This window comes from Enhydra lutris, unplaced genomic scaffold (genome assembly GCF_002288905.1).
Source record: "Enhydra lutris kenyoni isolate GAN:26980312 unplaced genomic scaffold, ASM228890v2 scaffoldscaffold38, whole genome shotgun sequence".
Lineage (NCBI taxonomy): Eukaryota > Metazoa > Chordata > Mammalia > Carnivora > Mustelidae > Enhydra > Enhydra lutris.
In genome coordinates this window covers 17,161,084-17,181,611 of record NW_019154122.1, presented here as the reverse complement: position 1 = coordinate 17,181,611, position 20,528 = coordinate 17,161,084, and the positions used below count along the sequence as shown (strand labels likewise).

The following is a 20,528-nucleotide window of genomic DNA, read 5'->3' as shown; positions in this document are numbered from 1 at the left end:
CTACTCGTTGGGGCAAGAGGAAGGGGGGCAGGGGCGGAGGGCGGAGGGCAGGGGGCAGGGGGCAGGAGGACAGGGGGAAGGGATGGGGGGAGGGGGCAGAAGGAAGGGGGGCAGGGGCTCGAGGGAGGGGTCAGGATCCAGAACCAGAGGAACAGGGTGGAGGGAGGCTGGCTGGGCAGGAGGTCTCGAGGCACAGTCCATAAAAGACCAGGAAGGGCAGGGCCCTGGGGGAGGCCAGGGCTGAGTGTGGCGGGCTCAGTACAGTGGTTTAATTTCCTGTGGTCTGCAGAGTTCGGACGCAGAGACGCAGAGAACGTTGCTACTCGTGCCCATGCAGGCCTAGGAACGCACCCCAGCTGCTCAGAGGGCAGCTGGGAAGGAGCTGATGATTTTCCTCCATGGAAACCATCCTCCATTCCATTTGCTCTTGGCTCAGCACATCTTGTAGGTTTAAGAGTTCACAGGGAAGGCAAGGAAGGAATCGGCCATGAGACTCCCCTCGAGCTTGGGGCAAGGGACTACATGGTCACCTTTATGAGGGCTTTCCCGGCCATCAGCTTAATGAGCTGCAGGAGAGAGAGTTGAGGGAGCAAGGCTGGGGCAGCTCCAGGCCTGCCTGGTTGCTGGTGGGAGAACTGGGTGGGGGTGGTGGTGGAGGGAGGTGAGCAGCCTGGGAGGGGAGAGGAGGGGAAGAGAGGGGAGGGGAGGGGATGGAGGGGTGTGAGCAGCCTGGGAGGGGAGGGGGGGGGAGGGGAGGGAGGGGTGTGAGCAGCCTGGGAGGGGAGGGGAGCAACTTGAGCAAATTCTCGGCTCATCCTCATTCCAGGGAGCCCTTTCTCTCCTGCCTCCTAGACATTCCAAGTCCGTTGCCTTCTGGGTAGAATCCTAGGGTGAGAAGGTTTTGCAAGCACCTCTGGCTTACTGCTTGCTTCTCAGTACAGCTGTGTGAGCCGTCAGAGGCGGGCACACAGGTTTCACAGGTGGGAAGGCTCAGGCCGGGGCAGCAGCTTGCCAAGGGCAGCTAATAAATGGACAGTAGTTGCCTCGACTGAACAGAACAGAGGCGGGATGGGGTCCAGTGAGCTCAGCTCCCCCAGCCTCCAGGCTGCTGGCCATCGAGGACCTGGGAGGATGGAGTCAGACCTGGTCCCTGGCAGCATAAGTCACCACGGCAGGAGGAAAAAAGACAAAACGACAAAACCAGCCTCCTGCTGCTGGGGCCTTCCCCTCCGAGCCGGGCTTTTCTGGAGGACATGCTAATGGCCTCGAACCCTGTCCGGCCGGCGGCCGTCCTGCGGCCGTCCTGCGTCTCCGTGACAGCCAGCGTGCTGGGCACCAAGACGCAGGCTGGTGAGACTGTGTCCAGAACCAGGAACTGTGAAATGCTCCAAGCCCATAAATCATGAAAAACAAGGACATAACCTTGGTTCTTTCTGCACCATCAATACATTACCTAATTCAATCATAAAATGGAAGAGCAGTTCCATTTGTATAATTCCGTATGAAAAATCAGCAGATCTTTGCATTTTAAATGCTGCCTGCACAGCCTCTCCACGGGACGAGCGAGGCCTCCCTTTGATGGAACAAGTGCCAGGCAGAAAGGATATAAACAAGCTCTTGTGTCACTACCTTCCGCAAGGATGCTTATTTAGGGGATCTTTTAATGCCTCGCTGCGATGCTTTATTTGCAAATGGTCTGCAAGCTGCTAACAATTTGTATATCACAATTTGTGGGAGCCTGGCGGCAACCACCATCCCAACTAATAACGTTGACAGATCACCAAACGCGGCATCTCCGTCTTCAAGCCGCTGCTGGCAGGAGCTCCTTCCTGGGACCAGAGATCGAGACCCCACTCCAGGCCTGGCACCCACAGCCAGGCAGGGGACAGACAGGCTCATCGGTGCCATCTTAGCATACACCGTGGGCACCTCCCCTCTCCCCCGGCGCACACCCGACTATGTGGGCAGGTGTTGCTGGCGGCCGGAGATCAGCCATCTGGTCAACCCGAGGCCACAGGCTGAAGGTCTGTTTGCAGATGAGAGGAAGTGTCAGGTGACAGACAGACGGACCCGGGCAGCACACCTAATCTGGCAGGACCCATTCCTTTAGGGATTGCCTTCTGTTTTCCCTGGGTAAACCCAGACTGTGTCCTGGATGGCCTTTTTCTTCTTCTCTCAGGTTCTCCCCCACAAAGCAGACGCCAGGCATGAGGCAGCTGCTGCTTGCTCGTTGCTGAACTGGCGGAATGATCTAACCTCACCTGCACTCCATTCTTATAGCCATAGGGCTGTCTCCAGCCCTCAACCCCGAATCCAGTGATCGCAGTGGTGTGTTTCCTGCAGCCGTGGGAACGACATGCCATGGTCTGGGGGGCTCAGAACAACAGGAACCTCTTCTGTCCCTGTCCTGGAGGCCAGAGGTCCAAAATCAAGGTGTCCACAGGGCCATGCTTCCTCCTGAAGACACAGGGGACAAACTTGCCTCGTCTCCCAGCTCTGGGTTGCTCTGTGGCATCTTGCCTGGTGGTAACACCACTCTGTTCTTTGCTTCTGCCTTCTCATGGCCTCCCTGTGCCTTCGCCTCGAAGGACCCCTGTCCCTGGATTTAGGGCACACCCGGGTAGTCTGGGAGAGTCTCAACTCAAGATCTTTAACTTCATCCCATCTGCAAAGATCCTTTTTCCAAATAAGGTCACATCCTCAGGTTTGGGGGTGAGGATGTCGATGTCTCTGGGGGCTGCCGTTTCACCCACTGTAGCAGTGTTGTCCCTCGGAGGCCCTACTGTGTGCCAGGGACTTGCATCCCTCACCTCCCTCTTCCTGAAAACCTCTCCTGCCGTTTGTGGTTGACAGATGAAGACATAGCCCACAGTGGTGCGTGTGCACCAGAGGCCGTGCGGTACAGCAGGGGAGAGGCAGCTGAGCCCCTTGAATGTCAGGGTCCAGGTTCCTACCCTTGACTGCTCTGTCTCCCTTCCCGCGGCCAGAACCTCAAAGGGGACTGGCCTCAAGTTCTGTTTCTTCCCCAAGACTGTGCGTAAGTCCCTTGATCCGTTTGTGCCCCCAGAACAGCCCCATCTCCAAGATCACGCCCAGCACGGTTACCCGACTCCAGTAAGTAGGTGAGATGCTAGACCTCAGTTCTCCATGATCCCTCACCGGTTCTGAGGGAGAAGGCAAGGCATTGCAGGCCCCCACAGAGCCTTTCTTGTCATAAGACGCATAAGGAATTTTTTCCCTCCCTGCTACTCTGCCAATCTCAACGCCAGCAAATTAATAAGAAGATTGGCTGAGATGCTGATGTGGGCAGACCACTATTCCCGAATGTTCTGCCTGCCCTTCCCAGCTGGTCAGCACACCATCCTGGCCCCAGCCTTTAGGTCTGGGGAAAGATGAGCCCCTTGGTCTGTCTGTCCCCTTTGTCCTTCTGACAGTCACCGGCCCCTCAGGTCCCTCAGTGCCACGCGTTGGCATGCGTCGACCGGCGTTTAGGATTTCAGCCTCCAAGCAAAGGGTGGTCTCTGCTCTGCCCAGGGCTCAGAACAGAAGGTCGGTGCCCTTGAGCTGGACCAGCGTCCTTGCTGCACACTCCTCGCCACTGAGCTGGCCGGGACAGTGGTCTCCCAGCCATCAGCCACGTCCCCCATAAGGGCCCTCCTGTAAGTGTCAGGACTGGGACAGTGGGTGGTGACAGGAGCCGGGAGTCCAGGTCCTTCCTTGAGACCCTGGGCGGGGCATCTTCCTCCTGAAACACAGCTCAGTGTTTGTCTCTCTTTTCTCTCTCTTTACAGAACCTACTCAACAAAGTAGAAAGTGTTTACTTTTTAAAACCGTCATCAGAGTGAGATTATAGGATTGAGGGCTGGAAGACCTCATGAAGTCCACCATGGGCACTCGCCATATAGCAGAATCCTGGGGGAAGCTCTTTGCAATATCCCATAATTATCTGTTGTCTCAGCTGAAACTTGGAGTTAGGTTTCCTTTAAGGCCAGCGCAGAAAATTGTAGAAATCCCAGCGCCACAACACAGTGATTCAGCCCTAAGACCCCATGCGCAGCGGGAGGGCAGACCAGGGTGGCGGCAGCCTGGTGGACCGGCTCTGGGTGGGGGGTGGAGCCCCTGGGGTTTGTGTGCCAGACCTTCTCCCCGTGGTGCTAGTTTCCTCTTTGATTGGAAATAAAATACCTAAATAACATCTTCACTGCATTTATCGTGTTGGGGGGCATGGGTTAAATGTTGCCAAGCCAGGCAAAAACACACGTGGGATGGTGGCAGTTTCTGCCCTCTGCAACTATGGCTTAAGAAAAGAGAACATTCGCATGTGGAATAGGCCGCTCGGCCACACCGCTACGTGCCGAACTGAATTATGTGATGAACACGGCTGTCGCTGAAAGAAGGGAGAGCACCCAGGGCCAGGGTAGTCAGTGCAGATGGCGAATACAGTGAGACATCCCATGAGAGGGGAGAAGCACTGGTGCCGTCCATCCATCTGTCCATCTGTCTTTCCATCTGTCTGTATATCCATCCATCTGTCTATCCCTCCATCCAGTCAGCCAGTTATCCATTCATACTTCCATTCACTCATCCACTTATCCTTTCTTCCTTCCATCCATCTGTTCAGTACATCTGTCTGACCATCTGTCTGTACATCCATCCATCTGTCCATCCCTCCATTCAGTCAGCAAGTGTTCCGTCCATCCATCCATCCACCTGTCCATCAATTCATCCATTCATCCATCCACCCATCTGTGTATCTGTCCATCCATCTGTCCATCATGTGTCCATCCATCTACACGTCCATCCAACCATCCATCCCTCCATCCATCAGCATTTGTGAGGCATCTGTGTGTGGGCATTGTGTGAAGTCCTGGGGGGGCCAACAAAACAGAGACTTGGAACTCTGAGGCTATCAGCTGAGGGAAGGACTATGGCTCTTAAGTGGTGGCTAATGAGGGGCTGCCCCTAGGAGAACATTTCTCTGAGGCCCAAACTGTTTTGAGGTGACAGGACAACATTCAGAGGAAGGGACCTTTATGTCAAGCCCAGGGATGCAGGAGCAGTGGCCAGGACAGGGACAGGGATGTGGGGCTAGGCTCTGTTGGATGCGGCTGGAGAGGTGGCCAGAGTGTGACCTTGTGAGGCCCACACAGATGGCTGTGGGTTAGGAGAGGGTGGTGTGTGGCCCAGGGTACTGGCTGAGCCACGGCAAGTGTGGGCTTGGACTCTAATTGGCCATGTGTGTGTGCGGGCTGGGAGGAGGCCAGCCTGGCTGAAGCACGGCTCTTCCATTTGTCTGGTCGCTCCAGTCCCTGAGATGTTGGGTGCTGCAAGGATGTCCCAGCATCCGGGTCTCGGTCGGCATGTTCCCCACCGACAGTCCTCATCTGCCCCTCTCCTTACCTCACGGTCCCTGGGTGTGTCTTACCCCAGGGCCAAAGGGATCCAATGTGGAGCAGGCCTGATAGCGGATTGGCCGATGGACCCCAAAGAGGAGAGACGGGGGGGGGGGGAAGAAGGGTGGGGAGGGAGAGAGACAGAGAGAGACAGAGAGAGGGACAGAGGGGGACAGAGAGGGACAGAGGGGGAAGTCCTGGTCTGAAATGCTGCACGCGGGGGATTTAAATACGCTGGTCGACATGCAAACACAGACTTATTTAGTGAAAACACTCAAGGTGTAGCTTCTCACTTAAAAACAAACAAGTAATTAACTTGAAAATGGAATTCTGGGAACAAGGGCCTGGAACTGTCCATCCATCTGGACAGTGGGTTGGCGGTCTCAGCTCCCACCGCTGGGGGGTTCTCCCGCACACGCTGGAGGCCCATCCCCTCAGAGGCTCAGGCCGCCGGGAGAACCTCGACATCCTCTGTACCAAACAGGTTCCCGAGACCGTTACGGAGAAGTCAGAACAGCCCTGGTAGGAATTCGGCCAATTAAGGTGGCTAAGTTGTCTTCCCTTGCCAAAGACTTGCCCCGTCAGCGCCCAGACAAGGTGTTGGTCACACCAAAGTGCGTGTTTTCTGCCGTACTGACAAGCGAGTGGGGTCTGGCCGAGCCCGCCCCGGTGCTGTGGGGTGCAGAGCTAAGGCTGCCCTCCAGGCAGAAGGGGACGTGACCCTGGTGGCATTTTGCACACGGCAGAGGGAGTGCCCGACGCGCCAGTCCTGAGGACTCTGGGGTGGGCTCTGGCTGGCTCCGGGACCGGCTCCGTAGATTCCCGCAGGAAGTGGCCTCGGAGGAGGGGGAGATGCGGACCCGGGCGGCCCGGAGACCTAAGGCTGGGTTTCAGCTCTTTTGTGTGGGGAGCTCCCGGGCAAGTTCCTGGGCTTCCGACATCGGCTCCCCGGCCAACAGAGTGGGATGGGGCTCCAGCATCCAGAAAAAAGAGAATGTGGTTTTCACATTCTAGAGTGCTTGGCTCATGTGTGGACGGGGAGAGCGGCGGGGAGTCGGGCTGGTGGGAAGCACCCCTACCTAGGGGTGGAAGCCCCTGGTGGAGACAGGTCTTTCTTCCCTGGCAGCTAGAGGAAGGCGTCGCCACTCTACCAGGCCCTGTACAGTGTCCGAGTCCCTGGCCGCCCATTCCAGACGATGTTCCAGCTTCCTCTGGGAGGCTGCACCCAGCCGGGTCCCGCGGGAGGGTCTGGAGTCAGCCCTGCTGGGTCCTTCCTTGTCTCCTAGCCAGGGCTGCCCACGACACCACCGTCAGTAGCTACTGGTCTGGGGTTCTGGGTTAGGTCTGCAGCGTTGACCTGAGGCGTCCGGATCTTTCCTACGTTATGACTCCATGAGCTCCCGTTTCAAGGGCAGGAGCCGGGTGGAGTGGCAGCTGGCCTTCTCCATGGCTGCATCCCCTTGTCCTTGTGGATCCAGATCCAGGCGCTGCCCCATGAGCCCCATGGAGGCCCACGAGAGAGAGGACATCCCTGTTTCCGTCTGCACCTCTGGGCCTGGTGGGCACGGGATGCTGTCCCGGTCAGAAAGAGACGTGGTTCCTTCCTGTTTATGGGTCCCCTACAGGAGGCTGGGTCCTAGACCAGCTGTTTCATTTAGTTCTCTCGGCAAAGTATTTTAGCCCATTTTACAGATGGGCACACTGACAGCCTAAACAGCTGTGCAAGACCTCTTGGTCTAAAAGGAGCAATGGAACTTTCCCAAGTTCTTGGGGTACTTCCAGCCATTTCTGGTAGAAGGGCCATCTCCACTCTGCGTGACCCCACTCCTGCTAAGAAGGCACACCCAGGCTGCAGAGTGTCTAGTATTCTCTAAGCCCTCAGTCCAGTCCCAGCAGCAGACTTGGCCCCTGGGGGCCACGGACGGGGTGCTCTGTGCTGCTGGCCAGTCAGCAGGGGCCAGTGCTGCGGGTGGACAGAGGCCTTGCCCCCTTGGTCCTCTGCTGACCATTTGCTCTGAGAGTGCTGGACACACAGCAGATCTGGGGAGATTCCTGGACACGTGTGCTGGAGAGAAAGATGGGGTGTGGGTTTCAAGCCCCACTTCCACTGGAAGCCCAGGAAATGCTGGGGTTCACTGGTCCTCCACAGGTGCCCTCAGCAGACAGGAGCACGGGCTGGTCAGTTAAAGAGTTAAGCAGCTCACTCGGGGCATCAGGCGTGGGTGTGGGAGGAAGAATCCAGGCACGAGGACACGATAACCAGGTGCTCCCAGCAGGGAGAGAGCCACAGGCAAGGGCTTCAAGGCCGGGTATGAAAACAGTCCAGGGCACTGGAGACCCACCACCACCTCCGAGCTGTCCTCCAGGATTGCCCAGAGCTGAATCCACCCCAGCACGTTGACTGCCCTGCCTCCAGGTCATTTGTTACCCAAAGCGCGTATTCCCCAAGTGAACTGCACGCCCCTGACTCCCGCCTTCATTCCTGCCTGCGTTCATTCCCTCCATCATCTGTGACCGCCGAGGGCCCGTTTGCTAGCCTGAGCTGCACGTAGGGTTGGAGAAGGTGAGGACGTTACCTCCTCATTCCTCAGTCCCCGGTGCCCATCATCGTCGTTGTTTAATCAATGGTTGCGGAATAATTGGGTAAAAATTAAAATTGTGCAGCACAGTTAACGTTCGTATTAAAGTGTAATTAATATTAAATAACAATCAAGCTTCATCGGCTCCCACCTCAGGCTGCAGTTTGGTTTTCTGTGCCCTGTGTTTCCCCACCACAGCTCTGGGGCCAAGTTCCTCTCTTATCTTATTGGGGGAAGCTTCTGAGGGAACCTCAGAGAAGCCCCCTTGAGGTTGTGGGTTGCGGTACCACAGACAGATATTGTGGGGGTGGCCTCTGGGCATCAGAGGAAGCCCCCTGGGAGAGCAGGTAGTCATGGAGGGCTTCTAGAAAGTGGTGCGGGAGGGTATAGGGGCTGGAGGGCACCCAAAGAGAAGCAGGGGGCTTCCTCGAGGTGGTGAGGGACATGGGGGTTGGAGGGTGCTCAAGGAAGGGCAGGGGGCTTCCTGGAGGTGGGGGGGTGAGGACTAGGGGGTGCCCAAGGAAGGAGGGGTGGGGGCTTCCTGGAGGTGGTGGTGGGGCATTGCGGCTGGAGGGTGCCCTCCTTGAAGCACCAGAGCCCCAACTCCCGCCATCTGCAAAATGGCCCTTCCTGCCCCAGTGAGGCTGACCTCTTCATCTCTGGACACAGAGAGAGATAAAGGGAATTGTCAAGTTGTGTCCAGAATCAGTACCAGAAGGAAACGAGCCTCGGCCCCTGGTGCGGGGACACAGGGACAATGTCTGGAGGAGATCCACCATTTGGCCTGGGAGGGGACAAGGTGAGGCCCCTCCCAGCTGGTGGGCTTGGGCTCCGTCCACGAGGCAGCATGCCCTCAGCACTGTTCCTACACTAGTGGGGTCGGGGTTGTTGGACCCTGTCAGAGAGCCTTGACGATCAGGAGCCCCTCTAGGGACAGTGGCCATGTTACTGTCTGGAGCTCGTTCCTCTGCTGGCAGCTCGGGGACACTCAATCATTGGTTCCCCCTGTCATTAATTCCTTCAACCAACGTTCATGGGGCTCCTGCTCTGTGCCAGAAGCTGCCCTGCTCATTGGGGGGACCCTGGTGAGGAAGATGGGAGTAATTCCTGTTCTCATGGGGCATCGACCCCAGAGAAATAATCAAACCTACGCGGGGAGCTTGTGAGCCCAGGGGGGCCCTGTTCTGGGTGGGTTGTGAAGAACTAGGGACAGAGAGGGAAGGAGGCCGAGCAGGAAGGAGCCGGACATTGTCCCCTGGAGTTCTAGCACCGCTTTGGGTGGAGAATGGAGGATGGAGAGCCAGTGAGACGCGGGAGGAATCAAGGTGTATCTCAGAGCACTGGCTTTCAACTGGCCGGGGGGTCTCCCTGGGGAAGCATGCCAGGGTTTGGATACATTTTTGGTTGTCACACGCCGGGGGAAGGGTGCTATTAGCATCTTGGTGGAGGGAGCAGGCAGGACAGCCCCCGACACAGGGCGGTCCTGCCCCAGCGTGCGTGTTGGGAGGCTGAGAATCCCTGTGTGGGAGGGAGGAAGGGACAGGACTCACTGAACGGGTGTTTCTAGGACTTTTCAGAGGTGGGGGGAGCGGTTGGGTGAGCTGACTGGAGATTTCCGGCCGTGCCGCCACCCGAGCGCCCTGAGGGGCTCACCACCGCCAAGTGGGCAAGGATCTGGTGGAGGCTGTGTGGGGTTGTGCTGGGGTTCCCGGGGGCAGCCAGTCAGGTCCGGACTGAGGGGGCGGGCTAGCGTTTGTGAGGAACCCCAGCCTGCGCAGGATCCAGACGCAGGGCTCCGGCTGTCCTGGAGACAAGCCCAAGGCAGCCCTGACCGCCTCCTGGTGGAGCTGAGGCAGGAGCAGCCAGGCAGGGAAGGTGCCTGGAGAACCAGCTCCCGCCCTCCCGAGGTGCCACGGCGTGCGGCGTCCACGCCTCCCCCCCACCCCCGTCTGTTTCTCAAGCTGTGAGCAGGGCTGGTTCCTTCTGAGCCTCTCTCCATGGAGTGTACACAGTTGTGCCCTTCTCGTGTCTCCATGGGGTGGTCCCTCTGGGCTTGTCTGTGTCTTGATCTCCTCTTCTGATAGGAACACCGGTCCTACTGGATGACATCCTGATGACTTCATTAACTTAACCCCCTTTCCAAAGGCCCAGTCTTGAAGCACCGTCCCTTTCTGAGGTCCTGGGGTTAGGACTTCAACCCATGCGTTGTGGAGGGACGGCTGTCGTCAGCCCTGCCGGAAGTCACGCTCACGGGTCTGGAGCCCTGCAGTCGCAGGTCATCTTGGTGGCGTCTGTAGAGCGGGGTGTGGCAGCGTGCAGGGGCCCCAGATGCCCCGGTGGGTGTGGAAGTGGCCCCTTCGTGGAAGATCTTGCCCTGAGTGCCCCCACAGCCGACGATGAGGAGCCTGGGCTCCTGCGCTGCGGTGTGTTCACACCAGGACGGCGTTCCCGTGAGGGCACGGCTCAGTGCCCAGCTCGCATCTAGAAGGTTCCCGGCTTCTGGGGGCAGCTGTTCTTCTCCTTCCCACTCCCATGAAGGTCAGTGGTCCTCGGGAAGAGGGCGTCGAGCTCTACACCCTGTGGCCCAGGGGCCAGAGCTGGAGTCTCATGTTCTTGGCGAATGATGTTGAGGGACGACCGAAGATAATTGATCATCGATTTCTGCATGGGGGTGGGGAGGGCACCCTTGAAGGAGATCATTCCCGGAGATAGTGGAGGGTGCTGTGGGTGACTGGTGGACCAGGCAGATTTAGGTCCTGGCTCCTCCCCTAACCACCCCCTCCGCTGTCCCCTGCATCACCTCAGTGTCCCCGCCGGTGCCGCGGGAATGGTCATTCCCGCCTGACCTGGGATGGGAATTCTTGGAGCGCGGAGCTCAGGTGCATGACGGAGATATGACGCAGACTCAGACCTGCAGGTCACAGGTGCCACGAGAGAGGGCCGTGGTTCTGGGGAGCTTGTCTGCAGGCCGTGGCTGTCCTTGCTGGGGCACAAGGTGGAGAACGTTCTGGAGAAACATCGGAAACCTTCTCTGAGAGGACAGTCGGAACTCCTCTTGGAAGGAACCAGCAGCTGGTCAGGGTCCTCCACACAGAAGCGACCAGAGTTCGAAGCCAGGTGCTTTGGGTTGGGGGATGGGGCAGAGGCCTCCTTGGCCCTTGGTCTGTCAGAGCCCAGCCCTGGGGACTTGGCTTTCCCAGAAAACCAGAGGGTTTCTTCCCCTTTCAAGCCACAGTGGCTGCCCAGAAGCTCTGGGTCTTTCTGGAAAAGGTCTTATGCCCCCAGACATTCCAGCAAGAACTCCCATGACATCTGTTTCTCCGGACAGGGTCCAGATGGGATGACCTCGTCAGGAAGAACTGAAGCTCTGACCCAGCTGGCCCAGCTCCACTGGGTTCTTTTCGGAAGAATTTCCCCAAACGACAGTGTTTTGTCCCCACGCCAGCGGTAGCTGTCACATCAGCTTTGTGCCAAGCTGTGTTTGCAGCTAAGTTCTGGACACTCCACGGGGGGACTCAGGCACGGTGGCGTGTGTCTGGTGGAGGTGGCTGGGTTGGTGGATCTTCTCGCAAGTGTGCACGCACGTGTGTTTGTGTGTCTCTGGTGTGTGTGTGCGTGTGCTGGGCCACCAGTAAGTGGGAGAGCAGCTCACGGACATGATCAGTCCCAAGTCCCCCACAGGACGCGGTGGGAGTGGGCCGCAGACGCCCCCCAGAGCAGGGTCTGGCTCATGTGGGTGGGCTGCCCCACACCTGCGTGGTCGTTCTGCAGAGGTGGTGAGTCCCCCATCGCTGTTTGTGTTCAGAGGCTGGGGCACTTCGGCTGGTAGTAGGAGCGGTGATGTCTGGGTCAGGTTGGAGCTCCTGCCAGCTCCCTGTGACTCTGAAGCTGGCTGGAGGCTGAGCCCCGCCTCACTCTGCACCCAGGCCTGGGGGCCTGGGGGTGGGCAGGCAGCCACAAAGGGGTCCCCAGGGCACCATGCACTAGGTGGTGGCCTTAGGCGGGCCCAGCTCCAGTTCTGAAATGTCCTCCTCATTGGTAACGGGGCAGAGGGGCTGCCTCTCAGGGGGTGTGGGTGGGTAGACAGATGGGAGCTGGCCCGGGGGGCTGTCCTAGGGCCGCTGGACCCCCCCCCCCACACCCCGCGGGGCACTTCCCTGGGGCAGCGTTTCTGTGGTCTCACCTACAGCCCCTTTCAGTGTGGTCAGGTGCCCTCCCATCTGTGGGCGGGGCCCAGGCGGGGCATCGGGGTCGGGGGAGACGGCTTCTGTCCTCGTCACATCCTCTCCTGAAGGGGATGTGGGCACTTTCTGGAGCTGGAGGCGAGATGGAGCCGTGACCCACATCGTGGGATTTGCGTGGGTGACTCATGCTCTCTGGGCACAGCCGGCTTGTTTCCAAGTTACCACTGCCTGCTTTCCCGATCCGTGGACCGACGGTGGGACGTCAGGGCCACCAGGAGGCCTGACTGTCCCCTCCCCGCAATGGCCACTCCCCTGGGAGGGCCACTTCCCTCAGCCTCACTTGTGCTCAGGTGTGAAGGCGGAGCCTGTGGCGTGTTGTGGCAGAGCGTGCGGAAGACGGAGGGCTTCAGGGCGCCTCCCAGTGGCCTGTGGCCGTGGAAAGTGCCCCCCCCCCCCCCCCCCCGTGCCGCCTGACATCTGCATATCCCAGACTTAGAAGGGCCTTCTCTGCCCTTCCCAGCCCCGGTCGACTGCCTAGCAGACGGTGGTCCCTGCTTCTGCCAGTGCTCCTGGCCACCACTGGCTCCGAGCCTCTCCGGGTCCCTGTGACGTTCCCTCCTTCACAGCACCCCCTCAGCTCCTGTGTCCTCATGTTGTCTTCCTTGGTTTACCTCCCGATGTGCAAGGACCCATGTGCTCCTGCCACACGGAGTCCCTTGGAGTGGCTGCCCTGGGAAGGTCTCCAGCTTCACCCCAGTGTTTCCTGGGAGTTCTGGAGGCCGGAGATGGCTCTGAGGACCCCTTGGAGAGAGGGGTCCCAGCCTTGGCTACCCCAGGCCCTTTGCTAAGAGCTCTGCCGACATCTGGCCATCATCCCATCCCCTCACACAAGGTGGGCACAGGACCACCTCGGGAGGTCCCTGTCCCCTGTGCTTGGGGAGCTGGTGGCGGATCTGGGCTTTCCGCCCCAGTGGCCCTGGCCCAGCTTCCGCTCGGGCGGCTCGCTCTTCCTCCCCCTGCCAAGCCCTCGGCACCACCATCGACACCATCCTTGCCCTCTCTGCCAATCTGCGAACCCCGTGGAGCCCGTGATGGGTCTGCTTTCAGTGTTCTGAGAGGCGGCGACCCTGTCACTGTCCTCCATTATCCTTGGGTGGCTTCAACGGCACCTTGAATGCACAGTGACTTTCGTCCACGCCAACATGATGATGGCAGCAGAACCGAAAGGCAACGGGCCTCCCGCAGGTGCTGTGGAAGCCGGGGAGTTTGTTCTCAGGAGTCCACGTCCCGGGGCCGGGACCGCCGGTAAGGAGCCGTGTGCCCCGGTAGCTGCGCGGGGAGCTTGGATGCAGATTTCTAGGCGTAAGAGGGAGGACGCGGGCCGGTTGGAGGCCTGGGGACCGGAGGAGCGCGTGCCGCCTGCGTCCTCCCGGCTGACTGCTTGTCTCCTCCCCCTTTCAGTTGTGACGAGAGACCTTTTCCCAGAGAACACACAGCTGCTATTTTTGTGTTCCTCTTTCTTGTGCCAATAGTCTGGATTTCCGTAAATGCACGTTTGTACCCCTGCTCTTTCCATGGGATTGTGCGAGAATTTGCCCGTGACCTTCAGCCTGGCTGAGGGACGCCGAGCTCCAGAAGGAGACAGAGTTGGGGCCTGGGGACCTCTGTGTGCTGAGGGGTCACCCAGCACCGGGCGTGCATCCGCGTCCCGCGTGCCTTCTTCCCCGCCGCCCTGGCCTGGGTCTCTCGTTACAAGTGCTGGTGAAGTCAGGCTGAACGGGGTCCAAGTAAGGGATGGGCTGTGTTCTCGGCTCTCCGTCCTGACCCCCTGGGGGAGCTCCTTGAAACGTTACAGATGCTGGACTTGTCCCCCGAAGATGCCAGTTCGTGGGTCCACCGTGGGGCCTGGGTCTCCACGTCTTCTCACCACCCTCTTCCCGGCCGGGGATCCTCACGGGAGGCCCAGGCTGAGAGCCTGCGCCCGGGGGTGGTTTGCAGAGGCCACTTGGCCTTTCCAGGGTCCTTCCGAGCGTCCTCGCTCTGTGCTGACTTTGGCGTGGGGTTCAGGCACGAGGCAGCAGGATTCTGGTCCCGCGGCTGTTACTGTCTGGCGTAGCCAAGTCTTTGCCCAGAGGGATGCAACTTGTCCCTGGGATGGGCCGCCTTGGGCTGGGGGCCCATCTAGACCCTTGTCCCCGCCTGCAGAGGAAGCATGGGAGGTGGGGCACAGGGTACCCGACAGGGTGGGCTGGCAGACCTGGGGAGGCCGGCGCGGGGGCGGCTGCTGGGCACATCCTGGGCCCTCCCCAGAGAGACAAGCCGGCGACGCAGGAGGGACAGTAGCTGAGCTGAGGGACCTGCTGGTCCCGGCTGGCTTGTGCCTGCCGTCCCAGCACAGAATGGAGGGCACCGGGGACCTGGCCGCACCAGCGGGGCTGCGTGTCAGACGTGCAGAAACCCTGCTCCCGCTCCTGGGGAGAGAACATTCTGCCCACGGCGCCGCCCACCCGCTGCTTGTCACCACTTCACTCCTCCGGAATGCTTGCGGGCACGTCGCCCGGGCAACCAGAACGCCAGCGCGTTGCTATCCCTCGGTCTCCTGCAGGCACCTGTGAAGGCTGTCGAGAGCATCCCGTGCCTCCGGGTCCGCAGACGCCCTGCTCTGGAGCTGCCAGGGAGAGCAGCGGGGCCCCGGGCACCACGACGGCCGCGAAGGGAGTGGGGGAGGGGCAGCGGCGGAGGCGTGTGTGTGCTTCTGGGGACCCGAGCCCCAAGGACCCCCCGCGGAGTCCGCTGATGCCCTGTGGGGAGGGAAACTGAGGCGCAAAGAAGGTATGAAGCCTGTGTGCTGCAGTTCCGGCTGGGGGCCAGGCGGTCGGCCCTGAGCCCCCATGTCCCCACCGTCCTGTGTGGCTTCTGGAGCGGGAGTGGGTGGGTCATGTCTGAGCCTCTTTCCTCGCAGGATAAAGAGGCTCGTTTCCCGGTCGCCAGGCCCCAGGAGGAGCGAATGGAATGCGGGCCGGAGGGCTGCTTCACAGCGGCCCCATGGTCGCTGGGGCTGCTGGGGCCGGAAAGCCTTGGTGGGGCCATCCTGAGCTCTGTGGGGTGTTCTCGGTGTCCAGGCGCTCACCAAATGCCGGCAGCAGCTCTGAAGAGTGACGGCCAGACCCGTCTCCAGACCTCACTGGGTGTCCACCGGGGGTGAGCTCACTCCCGGGGGCTTCGCTCATACATACAGGACGCTTCTGGGGAGCCCGCGGTCGTCTGCTCCCGCAAGAGCATGTGAGGCGATTCCTTGCGACCACAGGGTCCCGCTGCTGCCCGAGGTCAGCGGGGGCGCAGAGCAGCACCTGCCACCCACGCCGGCACCTCCCTGCCGGGCGCAGCCACCATGCCGCTGGGCCAGGCAGTGGGGCCACCATGGCTCTGGGTCATGGAGGTCTTGCCTGCTTTCCTTTGCTTCGTACGCCCCGGTTCCCCCAGGTCTGGGCTTGTTGGGACCTGAAGTCCCTGAGTCCTAGACTCCAGGCTGATGCCAGCTCCCTGTGACTGCAGGCAGACCCCTCATGGTGGGTCTCATGCTGGCATCACGTGGGTACTGAGTGTTTGGGACGGGATTGGTGTTTGCCAGCCCGGGGCCCATGCGCACCCATCCACAGGCGTTTCAGGAGAATCACCACAGCCAGGAGACCGGTATCACATCCTGCCCGCCGTTTGTCACAGCAGCCTGACCCGGAGCCTGCGCTAAGGCTGGTAAACCAGCTCCAGTCCCAAGCACTACGGGGCTGAGAGTCCAGCTCTGGGGCGGGCTGGAGCCGAGGACCGTCTTTGTTCCTTCCAGCCAGGACCTGCTGGGATCTGGGGGCAGCGGGGAAGGCCAGCAGGGTGGTTAGGTGGACACACATTTGGGGCACATGCAGGTTTTCTCACACTTGCCTTGCAATGCCTTTGACCCGGGAGGAGCCCACGTTACAGTGAGCGCACCACCTTCTCTGCAGGGCCCTGACCCGAGCCAGCAGGACTCACCACACCCGGTCCACCTTGGATGGGACCCAGAAGCCTGACCAGGAGTGAGACCCAATCCAGCAGGGGAGGGTGCTAAGAGACCCCAGAATCCCGCTGCGGGCCCCCCTGCACTGGCGGAGGCAAGTAGCTGGAAACTTCGTGCCGTTCCGGAGGTTTCTATCCCACGCAAATGAATGGTTCCCACGCTGCTCCTTCCCCGCGCATCAAATATCACGTGTGTGCCCGACATCCCGGAGCCCCTGAAGATGAAAGCCTCGTAGGCAACCCAGAGCACGGCTCCTGAAAGAGAGGGACGCTTTTAATCATAGTAAGTTGTGGGGTAGGGCGAGTCAGGGGTGGCTCCTACAGGACATTAATACATCAGGAGGACATCCCAGTGAGTCACGGGTCCCTCGTTCTTCATTAGGAAAATTGAATGAGCGACTGCCTTCCAGAAGGAAGTGTGTGTGTGCTCCCTTCCTGAGCTGCGGCCGGGTGTCCTGGCCTGTATGGGGAAGGCGGGTCTCTGCTCCTGCACCGCCGTGTTGGCGTTTGGGGACGACGGGGGAAAGCCTCCCGGGCATGAGAAAGGGAAGGACAGGGCAGTTTGCCAGCCCCATTCTGTGCAGACCTGCAGCTCGGAGAACTTGGAGACGCAGGGGTGGGGGAACCCAGGGTCTTCTCTGTACCAGGTGCCAGGGTCTCCCCTCCCACCTAAAGCCACTTTTCTCTGATGGAAACACCGTGACAAGGCTGTGCTCCTTCGCAGGTGCACCCCCGGGCCACCCCTCGAGGTGGAGGTCCGTTCACCCGGGGCCCAGGGACCCCACAGAGCCCTGGTGGGGTCCCCCACAGCCCTCAGCATGACCCCTGTGTCCACCCCACTTCTGTTGGGGTGTTTAATTCCATAAACTTTTTATTTCAGGATAGTTTTAAACTTACAGAAGTTGAAAAGAAGGAAAAGCAGACAGAAATTCTGCGTTCTCTGCCCCCAGACGTCCCTCACGTAAACCTCTTCTGTCTCCATGTGCGTCTCCACTAAGGGGAAACACCGCTCCTTAGCATTCGTGAAATCCCGCATTTGGTCCACATTCCCCGAGTTTTTCTCCGACTTCCTTTTTCTCCTCCAGGATCCCACTCGGGACACCACATGACATGTGCGTCTCTGTAGGCTTCTCTCGGTGGTGGTAGTTTTCCAGACTTTTCCTTGTTTTTGATGACCTTGGCAGTTTTGAGGAGGACTGGTCAGGGATTTTGTCGAATGTCCCTCCAGCGGGATCTGTCTGGTGGTAGTCTCACGGTTCGACGGCGTGACGGGTTTCGGGAGGAGGCGCGGTCCTTTCCCATCCTGTCGGGAGCGCCTGCTGTCATGACTCACGCCGCGGACGTGACCTTGACACTGGCCAAGGTCCTGCGTGCCAGGTGTCTCCACAGAGAAGCACCCCCCCTTGCCATGTGCTAATTTTGGGAAGCAGGTCACTAAGCGCAGCACACGTGGTTGGGGGACACCCGCTTTTCATAACTCTCCAAAACTCACCCGATTTGTAGCCGGAGGAGATGGGACGGGACGTGTCAGAGGGAGTCACCGTCCCGGACAGGTGTACGCCACTCATGCATGCTGTGGCTGGTGTCCCAGGCCAGCTGAGGACAAGCCCAGGAGCGGGCACGCTGGGGCAGGGCTATTCCCAGGTGGTGCAGCACCGGGACGGGATAGAGGGGCTCCCCGCCGCCCGTAGAGAGATTCCCGGGCTTGTAGGATCTTCCCGCCCAGCCCAATGTCTCACCGCCCTGGGAGCTCTTGCACACGGGATCTGGGCACCTGCAGGAGGCCTGGCCTGCGAGCCCCCTGGGGAAAGTGGGACCCGAAGTGGAAGATAAGTCTTCGTGTGTAATTAGCCGCAGGCCTCTTCTGCGAAGAAAATACACAGAAGGTAGCAAATCCAGTCTCAATCCACAAATCCTATGAACGTGTTCTTAGGGGGAAAAAAAAGATTTCAATAAAAATTTAAAAGGGGGAGAAGCAAGAAAACCATGAACCAGAAAATAAAGCGGACGGCGCCGCAGCCCCGATGTGGACGTGGCAGGGTGGAGGTGGCGGAGCAGGGACACAGCCCTGCGCGGGCTGGGGGCGGGCAGCCGGGCGCTCCGACCTCCGACGAGCCCCGGCCCCGGCCAGGCGAGGACCGTGTGTGAGCCTGAGGGACCTTGTCGTGCTCCCTGCCCCGTGCTAGCAGCTCAGACCCTGCCCCCAGCTTGGGCACCGTCTCCTTTGTCCCCGCTGCCGGGACCTGCGCCCAGAGCAGGACTCCGTGCCGCGTCACCCCCCACCCCCCCAGGCTGGTCTCTCTGCCCTTGAACGCATCAGCTTCTTGAGCTACGATGTCCCCCACAAAGTCACCCCCGCCCCAGTGGTTTCAGTGTATTCCCAAGGTTATGCAGCCGTCAGCACTCTCAATGCCAGAACGTCCCTGTCCCACCTAAGAGAAATCCTATAACCATCAGCAGTCACCTCCCCCAGCCCCCGGCAACCGGGACTCTACTCTCAGTCTCTGCGGGTCCCCGGGTTCTGGGCGTCTTGGCGACACGGAGCTTCTACGCCACGGATTGTGTCCAAGCTCCGTCCACCCGGCTGCGTGTGTCGCTGCTGCTTTCCTTTTCAAAGGCCAGAGGACGTTCCCCTGTGGGGACAGAGCACGTCGTCCTCATCCAGTCACCTGCTGGACTCTGGTGGCTTCGGCTCTCGGCTGCCCCAGGAGGGCTGCAGGGAACATTCGTGCTCACGTTTTTGTGTGGACTTGGGTGCCCACCCGAGTGGACATCGGGGTCAGCAGGAACTAAGTCTTCGAGGAGCTGCTGAGCTGTTCTGCACGGCGGTGACACCCTCTTACATTCCCACGACCCTGGGCAAGAGCTCCCGTCTCCCCATGTCCATGCCGACACTTGGACTTGGCTTTGTGCCTGTCGTCGTCCTCGTGGGTGTGAAGTGGGGGGTCATGGCCCGTGGATGCCCTCAGGGGACTTGGCGTCGGCACTGCACTGTGGCCTCCTTGGTGTGTCCCGTGGTGACACTGACAGCTAGCGGTGGGGCCGATGGCCGCTGGGCCTCCCTCCTAACCCTCAGAGGGGCCTCCAGCCCTTGGGGCTGACGGCGCCACGGCGCCTTCCTGGGGCCAGGGGGCTGTGGGCAGAACTGAGGCCTCCCACCCCCGTGCTGGACGGGCTCAGAGGGAGGAGCGTTCCTGGGGCTGGGCCAGCTGGGAGGACGGAGCGAGAGGTCCCACATCGCCCCGCATGTGGTCCTTGCACGTATGGCCGGGTCCCCGGACACCGGGACGCAGCGTCACCCCGACACGTGCCGAGCACGTACCCCTGGGGCCCAAAGGTCCAGGCTGGGGAACTTCGACCCCAGAGAGGGACCGCCGGTCCCCGCAGGCCACGGGATTGGCCCCCCGACCCCCCTACGGGAGGGGCTCTCTCTGCCCCCGACACTGGCCTGGCATGTCCTGGCTGCTGACTTGTCCCCTGCGCTCCTCATAGTCCCTCTCTGGACCGTCCGCCACTTTAAGAGGGAAGAAACCAGACTCGAAGGGAAACAAGGCAAACTCTCCTGCTCTTGTGATCGGTTGGTTTTTCTGCATAAGAGCGGGTGGCGTGGAAATGAGGGGGTTTCTATGGTAACGAATTGCAGCCCCGGATTGGTGAAAAATGACAGAAATATCCTGTGTGTGAAGTTCTGCTGGGCAGGCGGGTAGCACAGGCTGAGGTGCTGTGGTTTTGATTTCCTGGGACAATTTTCTCCCCGGTGCTGACGGCATGCGGGCTCATCTGGGTCTGCTTTCCGTTCTGGGGGCCTGATGGGGCCAATGGGGTCCTGGTTGTGTCTGCTGAGGTCTGGTGGGGCCTTGCCTCATGGGACCTGAGGGGCCTGGTGTTGCCTGGTGGGGTCCACTAAGCCTCGTGGGACCTGGTGTTTCCTTGTGTTACCTGGTGGGGCCTGTTGTGGTCTGAGTTTGCCTGACCTCATGGGGCTTCATGGGACCTGGTGGGACTTGGTATGTCCTGGTGGGACATGGTGTTGCCTGGTATGATATTGTGGGACCTAGTTCCTGGTGGGGCCTGGTGCGACCTAGAAGAATCTGGTGGGGCCTGAGGTTGCCTGTTGACCTTGTGGGGCCTCATGGAGCCTGGTGATGCCTGGTGGGACCTGGTGTTGCCTGGTGGGGCCTGGTGTTTCCTGGTGTGGCCTGATGGGGCTTGGTGGGGCCTGGTGGGGCCTGGTGTTTCCTGGTGGGACCTGATGTTTCCTGGTGGGGCCTGATGGGGCCTGGTGGGGCCTGGTAGGACCTGGTGTTTCCTGGTGGGGCCTG

The 20,528-nt window shown here is 60.1% G+C and overlaps 1 protein-coding gene across 3 annotated transcripts in view; it reads left to right on the top strand.

Moving 5' to 3' along the window:
* LOC111154888 (adherens junctions associated protein 1) overlaps positions 1 to 20,528 on the top strand; it is a 110,272-nt gene that overhangs the window by 30,977 nt on the left and 58,767 nt on the right. The window contains exon 1 of one of the 3 annotated variants that reach the window (XM_022514832.1): positions 16,437 to 16,489. The exons of the other annotated variants lie outside the window; for them this stretch is intronic. The gene's annotated coding sequence lies outside the window, so the exon portion shown is untranslated. Of the gene's footprint in view, positions 1 to 16,436; positions 16,490 to 20,528 lie in introns of those variants that run through there. 3 annotated transcript variants of the gene reach the window in all.